Genomic DNA, 7,160 nt, shown 5'->3' on the forward strand with positions numbered 1-7,160 from the left:
CTGGATACATGCCCAAGGTTCCCACCACTCCCTTACGAGACCAGGTGGTGAACCTGCAAGCGCTGCCCCCGGAGGAGGCAGATCCAGCCTTGGCGTTGCTGTGTCCCGTAAGGGCACTACGCATATACGTGGGCCGCACCCAGAGCTTCAGAAGCTCTGAGCAGCTCCTTGTCTGCTTTGGAGGTCAGCAGAAGGGGAAGGCTGTCTCCAAGCAGAGGTTGGTCCACTGGATAGTGGATGCCATCGCTTTGGCCTACCAATCCCAAGGCGAGTCGTGCCCCCTGGGGGTGAGAGCCCACTCCACTCGGAGTGTTGCCTCCTCCTGGGCGCTGGCGCACGGCCCCTCTCTGGCAGACATCTGTCGAGCTGTGGGCTGGGCGACACCTAACACCTTCGCGAGGTTTTACAACCTTCGTGTAGAGCCGGTTTCTTCCCATGTGTTGGGTAACAGGTAATTGGTGGGCAGAACTGGCTCGGTGTCACGCTTGCTGCGCCATTCCCCCTCACACGGGGATTCAAGCGCCTTTCTTCTCCCAGCAGAGTTCCCCGGTTGGCGAACCCAGGTCGAACATCCTCCAGCACCCTCGGCAGTCAGACTTGGTGGAGCAGTCTGACGCCAGGCCCAGTACTGGTGTTAGCATGCCGTGTCTTCCCTTGACAGACCTGCTCTGTCAGTCTCTCCTGGTAGTTGTTCCATCCCTACTCTAAGGAGGACCTGCCTCAGAGACCCATTTCATATGTAGTACTGCCCCCTGGGTCAGTCCATATCAGTATCTCCACATGTCACCTCCCTATGGGTAGGATGTGGTCTCTGTAGTGACCTTTTCCCTTAAGGCTCGCTTCCCCATCATTCTGCCAGGCTGAAAGAACAAATAGGAAAAATTTGAAGCAATCTTTCACTGAAGGTTGGAATCCCTTCCAAAAACTTTTTTGTGGACGGAACAGCAGCATGGCCTTCTTGAGCAGCGATGTACTCACCGTTGGTCCCCTTCGGTACCAAGGTCAGTGAATTTGCGCTGGGGATTTTGGGAAGGTTACGACCTTAGCGTAGCTTTTGTGGCATGCCACGGCTTGTCAACAATTGCAGTGCCACAGGGTTGTGACGGTGTTCAGGTTGTGGCATTTTCGTTCGACATAACTCGTAGTGACCGACAGATAGGGAACGTCTCGGTTACGTACGTAACCCTCGTTCCCTGATGGAGGGAACGGAGACATTATGTCCCCATGCCACAACCTTGAACCATTCGCTGCTGCCGGGACACGTTCTCGGCTCCTCAGCGTAAAACCTGAAGAGTGGATGCACCTGTCGCCTATTTATACCCGTATGCACGGGGAGTGGCTCGGGGATGCAAAATCCACTAGCCAATTTTCATTGCCGTTTTCTCTTAAACTCAGAGATGATTGGCCTCCCAAGTGAGACCCCATATGTCGTTCGACATAACATCTCCGTTCCCTCCATCAGGGAACGAGGGTTACGTACGTAAACCGAGACATTACGTACGTAACTGAGACGTTCATGATACTTGATGCATAACTTATAGTAATGAATTAAACAATTGTAAAGTTTAACCATTAATGTTTCACATTTCAAACTTATTTTTATGAATTATGTCTGAAAAGTGTGCCAGTGAGGTCTCTCTTTTTTTAAATGCATGCCCTTATTTTGTCATTCCCTTATCTAATGCAATGACATTCACACATTAAGAGTGATTTAATTGTCAAATACATTGTGGACTGTTCCAGACTGGCAGGACGTGAGGCCCAGGATGCGGTTTATGTCATGTTTGTATAAGCATGTCACTCTCTATTGTCCTGTTGTTTGGCCTTCATTCCACAGCCGATCTGCTGCGGCGCGTGACGGACAGAACAATGACGCGCTATCAGGCAATGAGGTCAGATTCAGTGTTCACATGATTACCCTCTCAACAGCATCCAATCCCAACATTTACAGGTACACATTACTCATGCTACTTTACATTTAAACCGCTAAAAGAAATATTTGGCTAAATGTGTTTTGATGAATAGCTGGAATTCTGTTGTTTATCTGGACTGACATGTGATGATTTGATTGTTGTTATCAGAACCATTTGGAATCTGAACAAATATAATTGCATTCAAATGCCTGGCTGGAATTCAGAATCAATCCTAAAGGGATCAAATAAGAATTCGACAGAATAAACTGGAATCTGGGAATTTCTGTTTATCCAGTAGGAATAGATCTTTTTAGGATTTCCATTAGCATTCCTTTAGGATTTTTTGACTAGGAACAAATCCCTCAATGCATTAAATGCTTGTTTATTAAGTATTTTGGCAAATTTGATGATGTTTTCCATTTAAAATAGGAGTGTATGTCCATTATGCATGAAAAAAATTTTGTATGTTAAAATTTTAATATTTTACCAATAATTAGCACAATCAAAATTGCATACACTGACAGTTAAAAGTTTGGAATAATTTGGATTTTTAATCCCTTTTTTAGGTTTTTGAAAAAGAGATATTAATGGAATTTAAAATAACTTAAAATAATTTTTATTTGAATATATTTTAAAATGTAATTTATTCCTGTGATGAAAGCTGAATTTTCAGCATCATTACCCCAGTCTTCAGTGTCACATGAGCCTTCAGAAATCATTCTGATATGCTGATTTGCTGCTCAAGAAACATTTCTTATTATCATCAATGTTGCTTAATATTTTTGTGGTCACTGTGATAGACTTACATTCAAAAGTAAGGGGTAAGATTTAAATAATATTAATAATCAAAAAAGCTATTATTTTGAATTTTCTATTACCGTAATCAAATAATTTAGAACAAAAATGCATCAATTGTTTCCACAGTATTAATCAGATACCATTATTAATAATTGAGCACAAATAATAGTTGAAAATACCTGAGCACCTAATGAACATATTATCATTTAAGTGACATTAAAACATGAACATTTAAAAAAATGTGCAGATTGTGTGCTTAGTTATCTGTGAACATTTATAGTGACATCACAAATAGAAATAAACCTGAAGTGACCAGAAGTCCCCAAATCTACACTCACATACGGGTGTTTAGCGGTTGACTGTTCCTGACTGCTTCATGTTCTTGTTTTCCGTGCCGCATGGTGTTATCTTGTCCGTGCTGAAGAAACGATCATTTCCAACACAAACAATCTGAAACACGCGAGATCAAGGGGTCGTCAGAGGTCACGACCCATCACTCCACTTACCACACCTGCACAATTGATTCTCTACGGTCCTCATGCTCGAGTCACATATGTGACCCTGGATCACAAAACCAGTCTCAAGGCGCTGGGATATATTTGTAGCAATAGCCAAAAATACATTGTATGGGTCAAAATTATAGATTTTTCTTTTATGCCAAAAATCATTAGGATATTAAGTAAAGATCATGTTCCATGAAGATATTTTGTAAATTTCCTACTGCAAATATATTAAAGGGGTCATATGATGCAATTTCAATTTTTAATTTCTCTTTGGAGTGTTACAAGCTCTTGGTGCATAAAGAAGATCTGTAAAGTTGCAAAGACTAAAGTCTCAAATCCAAAGAGATATTCTTTATAAAAGTTAAGAGTCAACCACGCCTACCTAAAACGGCTCGTTCTAACACACCCCCACATGTGTAAATTCATGATGTGGGAAGATTTGCATAACACTGCCCAAATGTTCACACAAAGAAAGAAGGCGTAACTTTTATTCTAGCTGTAGTATTGTTGTTGCCGCCGCCACCATGTCGTGAAGGCGCTGTGTGTTTCGTTGTGTAAGTGAAACTACTTTGTTTGGTCTTCCAAAAGAGGACGATATCCGCTTCGTCATGCCTGGAGCTGATCCGTGCTGGTCGCTGAGGAAATATATCAACTTCGCGCTGTTCAGGCAATGAGGTCAGATTCAGTGTTCACATGATTACCCTCTCAACAGCATCCAATCCCAACATTTACAGGTACACATTACTCATGCTACTTTACATTTAAACCGCTAAAAGAAATATTTGGCTAAATGTGTTTTGATGAATAGCTGGAATTCTGTTGTTTATCTGGACTGACATGTGATGATTTGATTGTTGTTATCAGAACCATTTGGAATCTGAACAAATATAATTGCATTCAAATGCCTGGCTGGAATTCAGAATCAATCCTAAAGGGATCAAATAAGAATTCGACAGAATAAACTGGAATCTGGGAATTTCTGTTTATCCAGTAGGAATAGATCTTTTTAGGATTTCCATTAGCATTCCTTTAGGATTTTTTGACTAGGAACAAATCCCTCAATGCATTAAATGCTTGTTTATTAAGTATTTTGGCAAATTTGATGATGTTTTCCATTTAAAATAGGAGTGTATGTCCATTATGCATGAAAAAAATTTTGTATGTTAAAATTTTAATATTTTACCAATAATTAGCACAATCAAAATTGCATACACTGACAGTTAAAAGTTTGGAATAATTTGGATTTTTAATCCCTTTTTTAGGTTTTTGAAAAAGAGATATTAATGGAATTTAAAATAACTTAAAATAATTTTTATTTGAATATATTTTAAAATGTAATTTATTCCTGTGATGAAAGCTGAATTTTCAGCATCATTACCCCAGTCTTCAGTGTCACATGAGCCTTCAGAAATCATTCTGATATGCTGATTTGCTGCTCAAGAAACATTTCTTATTATCATCAATGTTGCTTAATATTTTTGTGGTCACTGTGATAGACTTACATTCAAAAGTAAGGGGTAAGATTTAAATAATATTAATAATCAAAAAAGCTATTATTTTGAATTTTCTATTACCGTAATCAAATAATTTAGAACAAAAATGCATCAATTGTTTCCACAGTATTAATCAGATACCATTATTAATAATTGAGCACAAATAATAGTTGAAAATACCTGAGCACCTAATGAACATATTATCATTTAAGTGACATTAAAACATGAACATTTAAAAAAATGTGCAGATTGTGTGCTTAGTTATCTGTGAACATTTATAGTGACATCACAAATAGAAATAAACCTGAAGTGACCAGAAGTCCCCAAATCTACACTCACATACGGGTGTTTAGCGGTTGACTGTTCCTGACTGCTTCATGTTCTTGTTTTCCGTGCCGCATGGTGTTATCTTGTCCGTGCTGAAGAAACGATCATTTCCAACACAAACAATCTGAAACACGCGAGATCAAGGGGTCGTCAGAGGTCACGACCCATCACTCCACTTACCACACCTGCACAATTGATTCTCTACGGTCCTCATGCTCGAGTCACATATGTGACCCTGGATCACAAAACCAGTCTCAAGGCGCTGGGATATATTTGTAGCAATAGCCAAAAATACATTGTATGGGTCAAAATTATAGATTTTTCTTTTATGCCAAAAATCATTAGGATATTAAGTAAAGATCATGTTCCATGAAGATATTTTGTAAATTTCCTACTGCAAATATATTAAAGGGGTCATATGATGCAATTTCAATTTTTAATTTCTCTTTGGAGTGTTACAAGCTCTTGGTGCATAAAGAAGATCTGTAAAGTTGCAAAGACTAAAGTCTCAAATCCAAAGAGATATTCTTTATAAAAGTTAAGAGTCAACCACGCCTACCTAAAACGGCTCGTTCTAGGCGATTTTCTCAATATTTAGATTTTTTTGCACCTTCAGATTCCAAATTTTCAAATAGTTGTATCCCGGCCAAATATTATCCTATCCTCACAAACCATACATCAATATTTATTCAGCTTTCAGATGATGTATACATCTCAATTTCGATAAATTGACTCTTATGACTGGTTTTGTGGTCCAGGGTCACATATGAGAAAACCAGAGAGATGAACTGACGGGAAAAAGTTCCATTCAGGTTAACTCTATAATATGCATTCCTTCACACTAGAAAATAATTTCAACAATTTGTAAAAACAAACAACAATTACATGCATCATGAACATTTAAAAACTAACCCAAAATGACAAGCAAGCAGGTTCTACAAATATGTGAGGCAAGACACGCCACATCCATCACAATCTCCCATAATTCCACAGGTTTATTGACACACTCACGGACAGAACATTCCTGAACACTCCTGCATCAGAACACAGTTCATGAGAAATTCAATCAGTATCAAAAACACACAACATGGCCCACAACAAGCTCGGCCCGCAAAATCACCAATATGATTTGCATAGGAAAGTATTTAGCACACTTTTGAACAAAAAATACAGACATTTATACTTTGTTTTTTGCAGTCGCTGGTTTTCATTTGGTGCATTTTTTTTTAAACAATCAACTTTTTTTGACATTTCATAATTACTGTAATTACCCCCAAAAAAGATTTTTAGGATAGTAATAAATGCTTAAGAAATTATGGAAAAGTTAGAAATAATAGTTAAGATATGGCAAGCAATAAAAGAAAAACTAAAAACAAAAATGGATGGATGGTTTTTGTAATAATACATTACAAGCACAATCACTGGATCGCCCTCATTGATCTGAGGTTAATGTGGCATTCAACAGGTACGTCTACATATTCTAATATTCCAGTCATAAACAGTCCTGTACTGTCAAACTACTCACATACAACATGCCGTCAGAACAAGCCGTGTAAAAATAAATGCCTCTTCAGTGTAAACGTTCATCTTCATGCATGAACACAAACACACTCACATTTGAAGAGTCTCTACAACACATCCAACACTCTTTGTCCCAGCACACAAAGTAATGATTATTCTACATTTGACTTACTTTTCAACAGTGTTCATCACGGGCGAATCACACAAAAACTGTCAAGGGAGATTTTTTTTACCCCAAAACCAAAAGAAAAAAAATTACAGAAATTATGAAAGAATAAATTATATTTTTCTTAAAGAAAATTTAGCTTGTTTTTTTTTTTCATTCCCCAAAGTATTATTAATAATTACTATAATGGAAAACAAATATTACATATTATTATGATCAGGATATTATTTGTTGTGCTGACTTTAGTTAATGATTAAAATGGATGTAATTGTCATAAAACAAATATTAATAGGCTTTACTATATGCATAAAAAATGTCACGTCACTTCACTTCACTTAAAAAATGCAATATTTATTATAATAATTAAAAATATAATTATATATAAAATAATTAAATATATATGTATATATATATATACACACACACACACACACACACA

Source organism: Sinocyclocheilus anshuiensis, unplaced genomic scaffold (assembly GCF_001515605.1).
Source record: "Sinocyclocheilus anshuiensis isolate Anshui unplaced genomic scaffold, SAMN03320099.WGS_v1.1 scaffold67, whole genome shotgun sequence".
Classification (NCBI taxonomy): Eukaryota; Metazoa; Chordata; class Actinopteri; order Cypriniformes; family Cyprinidae; genus Sinocyclocheilus; species Sinocyclocheilus anshuiensis.